The following is a 13,450-nucleotide window of genomic DNA, read 5'->3' as shown; positions in this document are numbered from 1 at the left end:
GTGATACAGTAGGAGAAGTACTGTAGGACAGCCATGAAGCCTTGTGATTGGTTGTGATTGTCTTGTAAATACATTTATGAAAGAGAAAGTTCACACTCGTTTTGTAGATGCAAATAAGTGTTACCTCAATTACCATTAAGTCCAAAACTAATTCACTGCTGGATGGTATGGGTGTCCCGCCCGATGTCATTTTTATTTATAATAAAAAAATAAAAAATAAAAAAGTTTGGATCGGACTGGATCTAAAAGCTCCGATTTTACCACTCTCGTACAAGCAGTCCATTCCATGCTCCACTCCAGCACTTCTGTCCAGCAGTGCCCGACAGCATGCAGAAGCCACGTGATCACAACAACAGGTTGCTATGGTGTTAACATAGTTGCAAGGAGTAAGAGTGAATGTTGCTTAAAGTTGCTCATTGACACTCCAGTTGAAACTCACTATAAAACTAAACTCGCATAAAGGAATTACACATATTGAATGTTCAAATACATCACATACTTAATTTCTGTCTTCATTTTTATTCACAAAAATCATTACCTAAAGAGCTAACAACCAATGAATGAAAACCGCCATTGACGAGTTAATGAAATTTAGCATCAAACTCACCGCACATCTCTTAAAATAATAAATATTGGTACACAAACACTGTATAAATGCATACAAACAGCCACTATAACAATACTCTATGGCATATATTCAAACTCTGTGAAAAACAAGCTATAATAAAAATATTTGACTGACTTCTACTTTGTTACTGCAAGTGTTTCTCATTGCGTGCATGTTGGATGAATTGATTTTGACAATTGTGCGACTGTTAAATAACTGTAAAAATGTATAAGATTGAAAGAATTTAATCAATGTCAAAGAATCTTGAAATTTTATTGATTAGATAACCTTTCCTTTTTTTTTTTATTTAAGAAATCCAAGCAAATCAGAACTTGATCAAATTCCCAGACTGCGTTTGACTTGCACTTTAACATTTCACAACATTAGCAACAACAAAGAACCGACTAGCTCTAGTGGGTTGATGCACATTCAGATTAAAAACATCTCGTTCGGGAAATTGCACATGCAGGTAATATAGTAGCTGCCCTTTTCAAGCTCCTCTGTGTGGCTCCATGTGGACAAGGTGTACAGAGACAATGAGCTCAACACAAACATCTCTGCACGCACACACAAAACATCAGGACGTTGGCTTCTCATTGAGCGATTTAAAACAGCAAAGCTTACTCAGCACAATCCAGCCGAGACCAAACCAGACCCTACAATTCAATTCAAACGGAACTGCATGTGCTTGCATAAGCGTCAGCTGCCCATCCACTGCCCCCCCCCCCCCCCCCCATGTTAGTGCACACAAACAGCTACAAATCTGATTTGTAGGTGTTTGCAAGCAGCAATGAACCCCTTTGAGGAATCATCAAAATGATAAATCAAACTCATCATGCTACACCCACATTAGATGGTAGAGGAAAAAAGATTTTACAATTTAGCGTTGTCCATTTTTCTCGCATACCTGCCTCTAATTAAGATTCACTTGGGCGAATTATCTAGTCGGAGATCCTCTGGGAGTCATGGAATTCCCCCCAAAATGGCTGCTTCAAACTAAATTGTTGACTTCCTATCACTTTTGGGCATGGGTTGGCGAGACATTTTTATATGTCCTGTTATGAAAGACTTGATCAGTGGAACTGGTATCAGGGGCAAACTTTCTTCCCTAACTTTCAGGCGGGGCGTTTCTGGATTAGTTTTAGAGGGTTGTGTTTCGAACCCTTAAAAGAAATTTATTTTCATCAGGAAATGCACTTGCAAAATTGGGTTTTCAGGTATATCGGAGACCCCAAAAGGTGATTTTTCAGAATCAGAAGACTATGCATAGCAAGAGGCCTCCATCCACCCTTGTGTTTGGACCCTGAAAATTGTCTTTGGTATGCCACAAATGGGGAACCTTTGTGGCTGTGGACAATATACTATCTGTGAAAAAAAGAGCAACCGCCCAAAATCCCTTCACCGTTAATGAATGTGGATAATAACAAATATTAATAAACATATGTAGAATGTGGCGCAGCAAAGAGATTAAGATCATCGCTTGCCACCATGGGTTCGAGTCACCAACCGGCGGAAGAATGTGTGTGCGTGGGTTGGTTGTTACTTTTTAACATTTTATTTTTGTTTTTTTTAAGTTATGTTTAAAGATGACTTTTGGTAGTTGAATAAATACTAAGTTTTGAAGTCAATGATTAATTAATTGACTATTACTCGTGATTTAAATATCAATCAAAACATGTTTTTACCATAATCACCCAGGCTAACTACGTGTTACTGCACCGTTTGTGTTCAAATATCCGTTGCTTAAAGCGTTATAACATCGCCACATAGATGCTATTTGTTAGCCCGTCTATGGCATTTTACATTGTGTTAACATTAAGATAGCAAACTTTAAAAGTTAACAGAATCATTTTTATTTGCCAAGTATGTCAAAAACACAAGGAATTTGTCTCCGGTAGTTGGAGCTGCTCTAGTACGACAACAGACAGAAAATACTTTTGCGACATAAAAACATAAATCACAGTACGGAGAGTCACTGAGCAATGAAAGGTTACCAGTAATGTGGTAATGCCAATAATTTTCTTTTTTTTTTTTGAGAATTGTGCAAATGATGCAGGGTCCTCTCGCAATTTAGAGCACTTTGAAATGAATAAAAGAGCAATAGTACAGTGCACATTATGCAAATGGCGCAGACTTGAAGAAATTTAAGCAGTTTAAAGTGACTAGTAGTGTGATAATCTGGAACAGTGTCAATTGTGAAAATGGTGCAAATACTTCTCAAGCACATGAGTGGCCAGTACTGGTCAACAACAGATTTGCAGAGTGGCGAGACTACTGCAGTGAGTGCACGAATAATGCATTTTTTTTTAAACGCACAAAGTTATAATTATCCTTGTTTTATGTTTAGTTTGACAGTAAACATGAGCTGGAAGTGGCATTAAACAGCTTGGAGACTCTTTTTTGAAGAATTGTTTGCCAAATCTGGCTAACTGCTGCTCGTTGTAAAGTGAGTTGAGTTCATTGCCACCATACAGCGCTTTTATCTCAAATTTTTGCTTACAAACCAAAATAAATCAATGGTCAAACGACGGCTCACATGTCGAAAAACTCTATGTCACTCACTGTTATAGAATTTAGACTGTAAACTTAGGTCAGTGCTTCCGATCGGGTTTAGGCCAGCACAGAAGGCCTCGCTGGGCCTTACCAACCACCACTGTATGCATGTATGTATATATATGTGCTCATGGTTACTCACACACCTGTTAAGATGCTTCAGTTTCTTTGGTGACAAAAGCTTCCAATTCCGAATCTATACAAAAACAAAATACAAACACAAATAAGAGGGTGAATATCTCAAAATGTTTGCATGTCCATCCATCCATTTTCTGAGCCGCCTATCCTCACAAGGGTCGCTGGAGTGCTTGAGCTTATCATCAGGCAGAGCTAATCTTAATACAACCACCAAGATTGTATTGTCTTGCAATGGGTGTTGACTGAGAATGATGAAAGACAAACGGCCCAAAACAAAACTGACACTCGTCCGCAATTATTAGTAATTACAGTCTGTTAACAATGCCAAATATGCTGGAAAACAAGTTGCTCTACACAACAGGAAGAAAACCGAAGCAAGCCACTGTCTTTTATGTTCAGGCCCAAAGAGCCGCGTGTGTGTGAGTGTCTGGGTAGTGCAGCAAGAGAAAGGCAAGAGCGAGCGAGTGCGTTTAGGTCAGACTTGCAGCTCAGGTCCTGATCGGCCATTATCTCCTCAGCTGTTTGTTGGCCCACTCGCAGCTTTAACCAACATGGCTCCTCTCGACTCGACTGGTATTTTTCCAGCGCGACAAACCCTAACAAAAGCCTTTTCGAGAGTCTGCGCCAAAACGTATTATGTGCCGCGACCTCGTCTGACCTGCTTGATAAAGTCTTAAGTATACCAGCGCAAAAGCAATGCGATATAGTGTAGTGTTTACTGTTACGAACCAGCTGATGGGTGCCCCTTTGCCGACAGAGGGTGTTATAATCGCTCTCGATCTAAAACGAAACTGCACAACTATCCCCTCGCCAAATTACATTTGCACTGCACCGCATTGGAAAGCAAGTATACAAAACCACAACCAATCACACGTAAATACTTTCGGAAGCTAATGTGAAAGCCGGGCACACGGTTTGCACGACCGCCGACAATATGCGTCGTTAAATTAGCATTGGGGCTAACGCTAACAGTAGCTGCAAGCTAATATTACGAAGCGGCAAGCGGTCGTGTTAAGATACACAAATGTGGATAAAACGCACTGCCAGGTGTTTTTACTCACCAAATTGTCATTCAAAACAGCAATGTGGAGTACATAAGAATATTATCCGTAAAATAAAAAAATCGCTTATAAGCTAAGGTTAACCAATGACGGTGACTACTGTAGTTAGCTATCTTCCCTATAAATACAAATGGAAGCTGCCCAGTGTTGGAATTAAAAGTCAATGTCCGTAAATGCATGCACAATTTTTTTTAATGCAAAATAAAAAATAAAAAAAACTGCTTACAAACGGCCCGCTCGCCTTAACTAGCGAGTTAGCCTAGCTCGGACAACTAAAACAACAGCGGCGGGTGAACTTAGCTCCACCAGTCCCTAACTGCGTCGATGACGCCCGTAGATAAGGTTATCCGAGAAAGGCATCAAGCAGTGTAAAAAAAAAAAAAAAAAATTCATTAAAAAAATAAATTTAAAAAAGCCTCACCTCATTGAAGAATAAAGTGCAACAGAGTGGAAAAGGAAAGCCGACTGTAAGGCTAAAAATAATTTCTTGAACGCGTTTGCAGCATCTACGAGGGGAGGCATTCGTCCTGCATGATCGCCATTTTCTACTTAACTCGCTGCTGCTGCTGCTGCTGGTAGCTAACCTTTAGCATGTAGCATTTAGCTCCAGAGCTGCTGCCTTCGCCGCTGTGCGCGTGCACGTCTGCGCGGACACCCCGGAGGGACGCAGAAGAGGGCGGAGGGGCGGGGGCGGACGCGTATGCGGTGGGGGTGCACAGGAAACACTCTCCACTTCCTCTCACTGAATACAGTCACAAGCACACACTAACGGAAGAGTAGAGAAATTAGGAGTAAAACTAATTGCAGGTATTTAAAATTGTTTCGATAACCATGGTAGATTTTTTTTTCTTTTTTTACCTTTATCTGTTTGAACATATGACAAGTCGACAATTTTTTTCGATACATGATACCGTAATAATATATTTGAATCCTTAAAATGAATGTTTTTTTTTTAAAGCTTTATTTACTCAGGGCAGGTTGGGCGTGATACACAAAGATAATCGGGCTGTTTTTGTCGTGATTTTGCCCCTTCCTGACCAATGACGAAAAAAACGCCAGACTATTTTATTTTAGTCTCCTATGAAATTATCCTTTCGTCTGAGGTGTGTTAAAAGTAGATTTGTCCCGATAATAGGGTCTGAAATGGGTCGGGGCGACGATCTTAGATATTGAACGTTCAATATTTACGACCAAAAATCTTAATGTGTGTGGGGAAACCCGACGACTCAGTGTCATGACTCCATGAATTGTGATGTTAAATGGAATATTGGCCAATCAAGCAGCGACCTGACTGGGGAACAAAGAAGCTCCAGTAGATGTAAAGTAAAAGTAAAAACAAACATATCTCTCATATTTGGTATAAGTGGGTTCACCAGACGGCAAGAAATATTTTCCAAAGCAAATCTTTATTGACATGACCAGTCTACAACATTCCCACCAATGGTTCCTTCGGCAACACTGGAGAAACATCGGCACAACAAATCCGACGTGTCTTCTTTTTTCGTTTTGTTCGATCACGTGAGATTTCAGTCTTGGAACTGGATTCTAAATCGGTGGCGGAACAGAATCTTTGTGTGTGGTGTTCTGTGTTGAGAACTGTTGAGATTATCAGAGCACACACACACAGACAGTAAAACCAAAACTGTTCAATGCCTAATTTTTTATTTTTTTTTTATCTTCATGTGTGGGGTCTGGAACAAATATTTTTTTAAGATTAAAAAAAAAAAATATGATGTGGCCTTAGCTGGACTCTTTGTTGAAATGGTGGTGTTTTTTCTTGTTTTTGAAACCGTTCAAAAATTACTTAGGCTACTGATGCTATTTAGCTAACAAAATGAAATTATTAAAAACTAATTTTGCCTTTGGTCTTCTTCTTGCTTTATTCTGGAAGGAGCTATACGAAGTAGTTCTGAGCATCCCAGACAGAGAGAGAGTCGTGATTGGTGCAGATTGTAATGGACATGTTGGTGAAGGTAATAAGGGTGATGAAGAAGTGATGGGTAAGTACGGCATCCAGGAAAGGAACTTGGAGGGACAGATGGTGGTAGACATTGCAAAAAGGATGCAAATGGCTGTAGTCAACACTTTTTTCCAGAAGAGGCAGGAAAATAGGGTGACATACAAGAGCGGAGGTAGAAGCACGCAGGTTTATTACATCTTGTGCAGACAATGTAAGCTGAAGGAGGTTACCGACTGTAAGGTAGTGGTAGGGGAGAGTGTGGCTAGACAGCATAGGATGGTGGTGTGTAAAATGACTCTGGTGGTGGGGAGGAAGATTAGGAAGACAAAGGGAGAGCAGAGAACCATGTGGTGGAAGCTGAGACAGGACGAGTGTTGTGCAGCTTTTCGGGAAGAGGTGAGACGGGCTCTCGTGGACAGGAGGAGCCTCCAGAAGACTGGATCACTGCAGCCAAGGTGATCAGAGAGGCAGGCAGGAGAGTACTTGGTGTATCTTCTGGCAGGAAAGGCGAGAAGGAGACTTGGTGGTGGAACCTCACAATACAGGAAATCATACAAGGAAAAAGGTTAGCTAAGAAGAAGTGGGACACTGAGAGGACTGGAGAGGCGAAAGGAATACATTGAGATGTGACATAGGGCAAAGGCCAAACAAGAGGCATATGATGACATGTATGCTAAGTTGGACACTAAAGAAGGAGAAAATGATCTATACAGGTTGGCCAGACAGAGGGATAGAGATGCAAAGGATGTGCAGCAGGTTAGGGTGATTAAGGATAGCGATGGAAATATGTTGACTGGTGCCAGTAATGTGCTAGGAGTTGATGAATGAGGAAAATGAGAGAGAAGGGAGAGTAGAAGAGTCCCTTCCTGTTTGGAGTGGTGATGGATAGACTGACAGGTGAGGTTAGACTGGAATCCCCGTGGACCATGATGTTTGCAGATGACATTGTGATCTGCAGTGAAAGCAGGGAGCAGGTGGAGGAACAGTTAGAAAGATGGAGGAATGCACTGGATAGCAGAGGAATGAAGATTAGCCGAAGTAAGACAGAATATATGTGCATGAATGAGACGGGTGGTGGGGGAAGAGTGTGGCTACAGGTAGAAGAGATAAGGGTGGATGACTTTAAATACTTGGGGTCAACCATCCAGAGCAATGGTGAGTGTGTTCAGGAAGTGAAGAAACGGGTCCAAGCAGGTTGGAACGGGTGGAGGAAGGTGTCAGGTGTGTTATGTGACGGAAGAGTCTCTGCTCGGATGAAGGGCAAAGTTTATAAAACAGTGGTGAGGCCAGCCACGATGTACGGATTAGAGACAGTGGCACTGAAGAGACAACAGGAAGCAGAGCTGGAGGTGGGGGAAATGAAGATGTTGAGGTTTGCTCTCGGAGGGACCAGGTTGGATAAAATTAGAAATGAGCTAATCAGTCAGAGGGACAGCCACGGTTCGATGTTTTGGAGACAAAGTTAGAGAGAGCAGACTTCGATGGTTTGGACACATCCAGAGGAGAAATAATGAGTATATTGGTAGAAGGATGATTAGTCATCACCGTGCCGCCAGTAAATGGTTCAGTAATACTAAATCATTTTAATTTTTTTTACTGTCCACAATAAGTTAGTTGATCAAACAAGTCTATTTTGTCATGTAAATTATATTTTCCTGATATTTTCAGTGACATTACAACTAGCATTGTCTTTCTTCAATGGTGGATAGTTGCAGAGTAAATGTTTACAGTTATGTTTCGTAATTTTCATCCTATTATGTGTAGTTGGATGTTGTCAAGCTTAACATGTCCACTCTGTCATAGTGAAATATCAATTAATGTAAAAACCTCAGTTTTTTGGTATACAGTACATAGCTTGCAAACTGAATCATGTTGCCAAGTGATCGTTCACCACATGCTCATAAAATGTTAACATTAGCCAAAAAGGGCCACCATGTCAGGAAGCTCACATATTTTGTTTACACGTACATTATCGGCTTGCAATTAATTTAAATAAATGTGTGGGAGGTTAAGCAATTAGCAGCATTTTAACAGCATAACAGCTACATAATACAATAAACATGTTCAATGGAGAAGCTCTTCTGTATAGTTCTTTAGAATCTTAAGTCATGAAATCAACACAAACTACTGTACTATGTCTACATTCAATTGAGTATGCTGATATCAGGCTTTGACAGCTCTGAAAAGAGTTTAAAAAGAGAGAGCGAGAGAGTGTAAATATTTGGAAAAGCTGCTGTGTGGGTGTTAGCAGCACTCCATGGTTGTGGGTGGCTGTTATGGACATTAACCTGCCAGAGGCAAAAACAGCCAATTACCTTACTGATTTACCAGGAACTGTGTTTACTTTACAATACAATTAGAATAAAGAGTTTGTAAACAAGACATGGGGAACCATCCAAATCATTTTTCCTAAATACAGTACGGCATTCTCTGCTGTTTCTTCTTCCTATCCAGTTGTAATCTAATGGAAGAAGAAGAAATAGTCATTCAAATGTGTTCTGTGGAGTAATTACAATGCATCATAAGAGGTTGCTCCTTGATCGTGTTGCAGCAGTTCAAATTCCACATGGTCATTTGATTGTTTATTGTGCAGTCAGTCAGGATGATAACACGCAAACTAAAATGCATCTACACTATTCATCAAATGTGAATGGAAGAATGAATTCCACTAAGTTGTTAAAAGTACTTTCTTGTACCCCCAATTACATAATAAGGCTTTAGAAAACTTTTTTCCTTTCAAAAATAGGACAGAATTGTTTTTTTCTCTCTTTAACCTTCAGTATAAACATTTTTATCATTAACTTACATTAGACAAATAAGTGACAAAAGGAGTATTAGACTGACACTAAAAGAAAAACAAATACTTTGGGAACAAAAGCTATAAAATTACAATAATAAAGTTGTAATTATGAGGAAACATTTTTTTGTGAAATGACAGAAAAATCTTACACTTTAACAATAATAATTTTCTTTGCAATGTGGCCAGTAAAAAGCACAATCATACATTTAAACTTGCAGTTTAGCAGTATTGTTTGTAGTTCTTTCAAGGCAGATAGTATAGTGATAGGATGTCTGAGTTTATAAACCATTTGTCAAGGGAATGAGTGACATGACATAAGATGGTCTGGAGGCACTTTGACACATAGGCAAACAAACCTCCTAGCTGACACGCTGACGTGGCAGTGATAACATCTAGGGAGGAAATTAACTGATGCTTTAGTGGAGATGAAGTTTTTTTTTTTCTTTTCTGAAAAATCCTTCCTGCAAGTGTATAGAATGCACTTTTGATTCACACAGCTACTAAAAGAAAAGTATCAAATTAAAGTTAAACTATATACTGTATGACCCACGCCTTTCAATATGATTTCCAATTTTATAAAAACACATACCATCAGGGTAAATGTACTGTATATGATCAGTGAAATCAGAAATGAGACACCAACCTTGATAAGCAGCACGTTGTATACAGACCCGGCCTGGTTTAATCATTCACTCATATTTACACATACTGCCATTCATTTCCCTCAAAACATGCACTACGCACTCAACCTGCTTGTGTTGTTGCAGTCTATGCGTCTTCATAATCACATTGTTATCAGGCATGGCTGAGAAGCACATGACAAAAGGTCCCCCCAATCGGCATTGGGAATGCCGGAATGATATTTGCTGCTTTAGTAATTGTAATTGTGTGCTTATTGTGCTCACGACTGTGATACTGAACATGATGATGAATTGTTTTGAAATTTTACGATAACCTTATATTAGGTTATTGCGTGTGAGAACAACCTTCTCGCCATTATCCTATTTACCTTAGCATGCTTCGTAAACTTATCAAGTGCAATGGATATTTATTGAATTGTATTGCTCATATTATCCTGAGCAGCTAGGGCCTTCCTATTTCTGAGTAAGGTCAAGTTCATGATTTCATCATTTAAAATAAATAAAGAAAGAAAGAAAAGGGGAAAACACACAGAATTCATTCCTTAGATGCTCATTAAGTAGAAGTCTTCAAGATTTGTTGAAGGTATTCATTTTGTTACCATTTTAAATTCATTTCAAACAAATTTTTACAATTGATTTTTATGTGCATATGTTACATTGTTTGGGGGGAAATTCTAAATTAATATTATATAAAAATGAAGAGTCCATGCAAGCTCTCTGTCAAGGCTTAAACATTTGTTTGTTGCAGCTGTATATTTGTTTGGTTTACGACAATGTGGCACGTGGTGATTTCTGCAACATACCGGGCACCACTGTAGTCTATTGGAAGAAATTGAGTTTTTTTTGTTTTGTTTTTAATCCAGATTTGCACCAAAATGATGAAGGTTCTTCCTCTGCATGTGACTCCTCCACAATAGTTCAAAGAACATCAGCTGTCCTGTTGTGGCATAACCTAAGGCAAAAGTTACATTCATACTGAACTTGGAAATCCCAAACCCCTGGAATGTTGTCTTCTACTCATGCTCAGTTGAGAAGCTGACCTACAATATGGGGATTTTTCAAAACTGTAAGATATCATAAATATCTGGGGAACACACACATACATACCAACAATGATACGGTGCAGCTGCAGGAGAGTGCAAAAATGGCTGCGCCTTTGTGGCAGAGGCCAAAGAGGGAGGCATAATTGTAGTGAAACGTGGGAGTTATGTCAAAAGAAGTGAGTAGTGAGGACAGAAAGAGAGAACTAGAGAGATAGACAGAGTGTGATAGCGAAAGAGAGATTGTGTGGTGGGGGGAGGGACTGCAAGAGAGACAGACAGACGAAGGTCAGAAGAGAGATTTGCATGTCAAGTAGTAATAGGCCCTAGTGCACACATCCACATAGAGTTACATACACATTCCACGTGAAAGCACTGTAATAATACAAATGAATAGAAAAATCTGTGGAAATGACAAAAATGAGGAGCAGATATTATTTTGTTGTTGTTTGGTCTTATTGTAATTTGGTTGTCCACTTCTACCTTCATCCAACACTGTCTGTCCATCAATCCATGCCTCATAAATTGCTTGTGCCATGCACACATTGACAGAGAGGACTGTGGATGTCATCCATAATTAATCCTGTTCCCTGATTTTGTTTTAATAAAACAAAATATTGTACCTTTTCTTTTGTAGACATTTTTTAGGGGTTTATTTAACAGAACCTAATGCATCAACAGTGAGCCTGAAAACCCAAATCCAATGCGAGTCAAAACTTAAATAACCACTGAGTGCAAATAACAAAACTGATTGATGCCTTTCATCACTTGCTTTTCTAATACACTTTTTAGATTGTAAAAATACTTTGTGGACACCCTGCACTACTACTGTAATAGACGAGTCAATAAGCACAATAAAAGGTGCCTGTGAGACGTCCCAATTTCCCCCAAACAAAATGTATGCTACATACAAAAACCCGTTGACTGTGCATATGTACCTAATGTTGTGATCTGTGGGTCGACATCTGGTGCATAAATGGGTTTAAAGACACCAAGTTAACAGAATGTCTTTACTGTCACTTTAAGGGGGGCTCCTAATCCCTCACTTGGCCTTCATGTGGTCCACACTCAATCATCACCGCAGCACTTTAAATTTTCCCATTTTCCCCTCTTCAACCAAATTACTCTCTCATTACTCTCCTGCTCCCTTCTCTGCTCACACTTACACACTTTTTTTTTTAGCACTCCAACAGGATACCGTTAAATGGTGTACCTCTTGAAGTGTCATGGGAGTCTACAGAAACATCACTTAAGAAGAAAAACACAGACTCACTATCTGGCAGGAGTGCATATCATCATTTAATGATGGATATCTGAATAGGACTCTCAGCAGGAGCTTTTTCCATTATGCAGATATCAGTGATAAGGTATGCAGGGTTTTATTTAAATTGGCACTCATCTACATGCATATCACCTTTCAAGTGCTGCCCTTTCACCTCTATTACCACAGGAGCTCATGCAGAACGCTGGTCAAAGTGCATTCGGATCTCCAATGATTTACAATGCTGTACAATAAATAACACCGACCGTGTAGCTTCAGAAGTCGGCTGTGTAAAGATATGGGACCAAATAAGGAAAATTCCACTTAGGTACTCCAAAAAGCAACAATTCAAGGTCAACTGCAGTACATATTGTTCATTTAAGTACCGAGAACAGGTTACATTGTGTTACTTAAGACATTATTCTTTGCAAATATTTAACTGACACCTCTCCTTGAGTCGTCACCTTATCGTGGTGGAGGGGTTTGTGTGTCCCAATGATCCTAGGAGTGTCACCTCTCTGGCAGGGAAGGAGCCCGAGCTGGTGTGTGAGGTTGAGATGTTCCAACTAGATATAGTCGGACTTGCCTCCACACACAGCTTGGGCTCTGGTACCAGTCCTCTTGAGAGGGGTTGGACTCTCTTCCACTCTGGAGTTGCCCACGGTGAGAGGCGCCGAGCAGGTGTGGGTATACTTATTGCCCCCCGGCTCGGCGCCTGTATGTTGGGGTTCACCCCGGTGGACGAAAGGGTAGCCTCTCTCCGCCTTCGGTTGGGCGGACAGGTCCTGACTGTTATTTATGCCTATGCACCAAACAGCAGTTCAGAGTACCCACCCTTTTTGGAGTCCTTAGAGGGGGTGCTGGAGAGCGCTCTCGCTGGGGACTCCATTGTTCTGCTGGGGGACTTCAATGCTCACGTGGGCAATGACAGTGAGACCTGGAAGGGCGTGATTGGGAGGAATGCCGTCCCCCCCCCAATCAGAACCCGAGTGGTGTTCTCTTATTGGACTTCTGTGCTCACCACAGATTGTCCATAACGAACACCATGTTCAAGCATAAGGGTGTCCACATGTGCACTTGGCACCAGGACACCCTAGGTCCCCGATCGATGATCGACTTTGTGGTCGTGTCATCGGACTTGCGGCCGCATGTCTTGGACACTCGGGTGAAGAGAGAGTCAGAGGTGGTGAGTTGGCTGCGATGGTGGGGGAAGATGCCGGTCCGACGTGGTCCAAACGTATTGTGAGGGTCTGCTGGGAACGTCTGGTAGAATCCCCTGTCAGACGGAGACGGGTCAAATCTCAGATTCAGGAGGAGCAGTGTGGTTTTCGTCCTGGCCGTGGAACAGTGGACCAGCTCTTCACCCTCGGCAGGGTCCTCGAGGGTGTA

General features: G+C 40.7%; 1 protein-coding gene across 6 annotated transcripts in view; it reads right to left on the bottom strand.

The window, feature by feature from the left end:
- The window catches only part of LOC133465393 (trinucleotide repeat-containing gene 6A protein-like), a 68,108-nt gene extending 63,086 nt beyond the window's left edge, over positions 1–5,022 (bottom strand). For 3 of the 6 annotated variants that reach the window (XM_061748149.1, XM_061748147.1, XM_061748148.1), the window contains exons 1-2: positions 4,781–5,022; positions 3,307–3,356 (exon numbers count right to left, since the gene is read on the bottom strand). The gene's annotated coding sequence lies outside the window, so the exon portion shown is untranslated. Of the gene's footprint in view, positions 1–3,306; positions 3,357–4,359; positions 4,688–4,780 lie in introns of those variants that run through there. The other 3 variants (XM_061748151.1, XM_061748152.1, XM_061748150.1) reach the window with 3 other exon arrangements.
- Positions 5,023–13,450: the final 8,428 nt, after the last annotated feature.

Source organism: Phyllopteryx taeniolatus, chromosome 16, assembly GCF_024500385.1.
Source record: "Phyllopteryx taeniolatus isolate TA_2022b chromosome 16, UOR_Ptae_1.2, whole genome shotgun sequence".
Classification (NCBI taxonomy): Eukaryota; Metazoa; Chordata; class Actinopteri; order Syngnathiformes; family Syngnathidae; genus Phyllopteryx; species Phyllopteryx taeniolatus.
The sequence above is the reverse complement of the archived record's forward strand: the minus strand, read 5'-3'. Positions and strand labels throughout refer to the sequence as shown.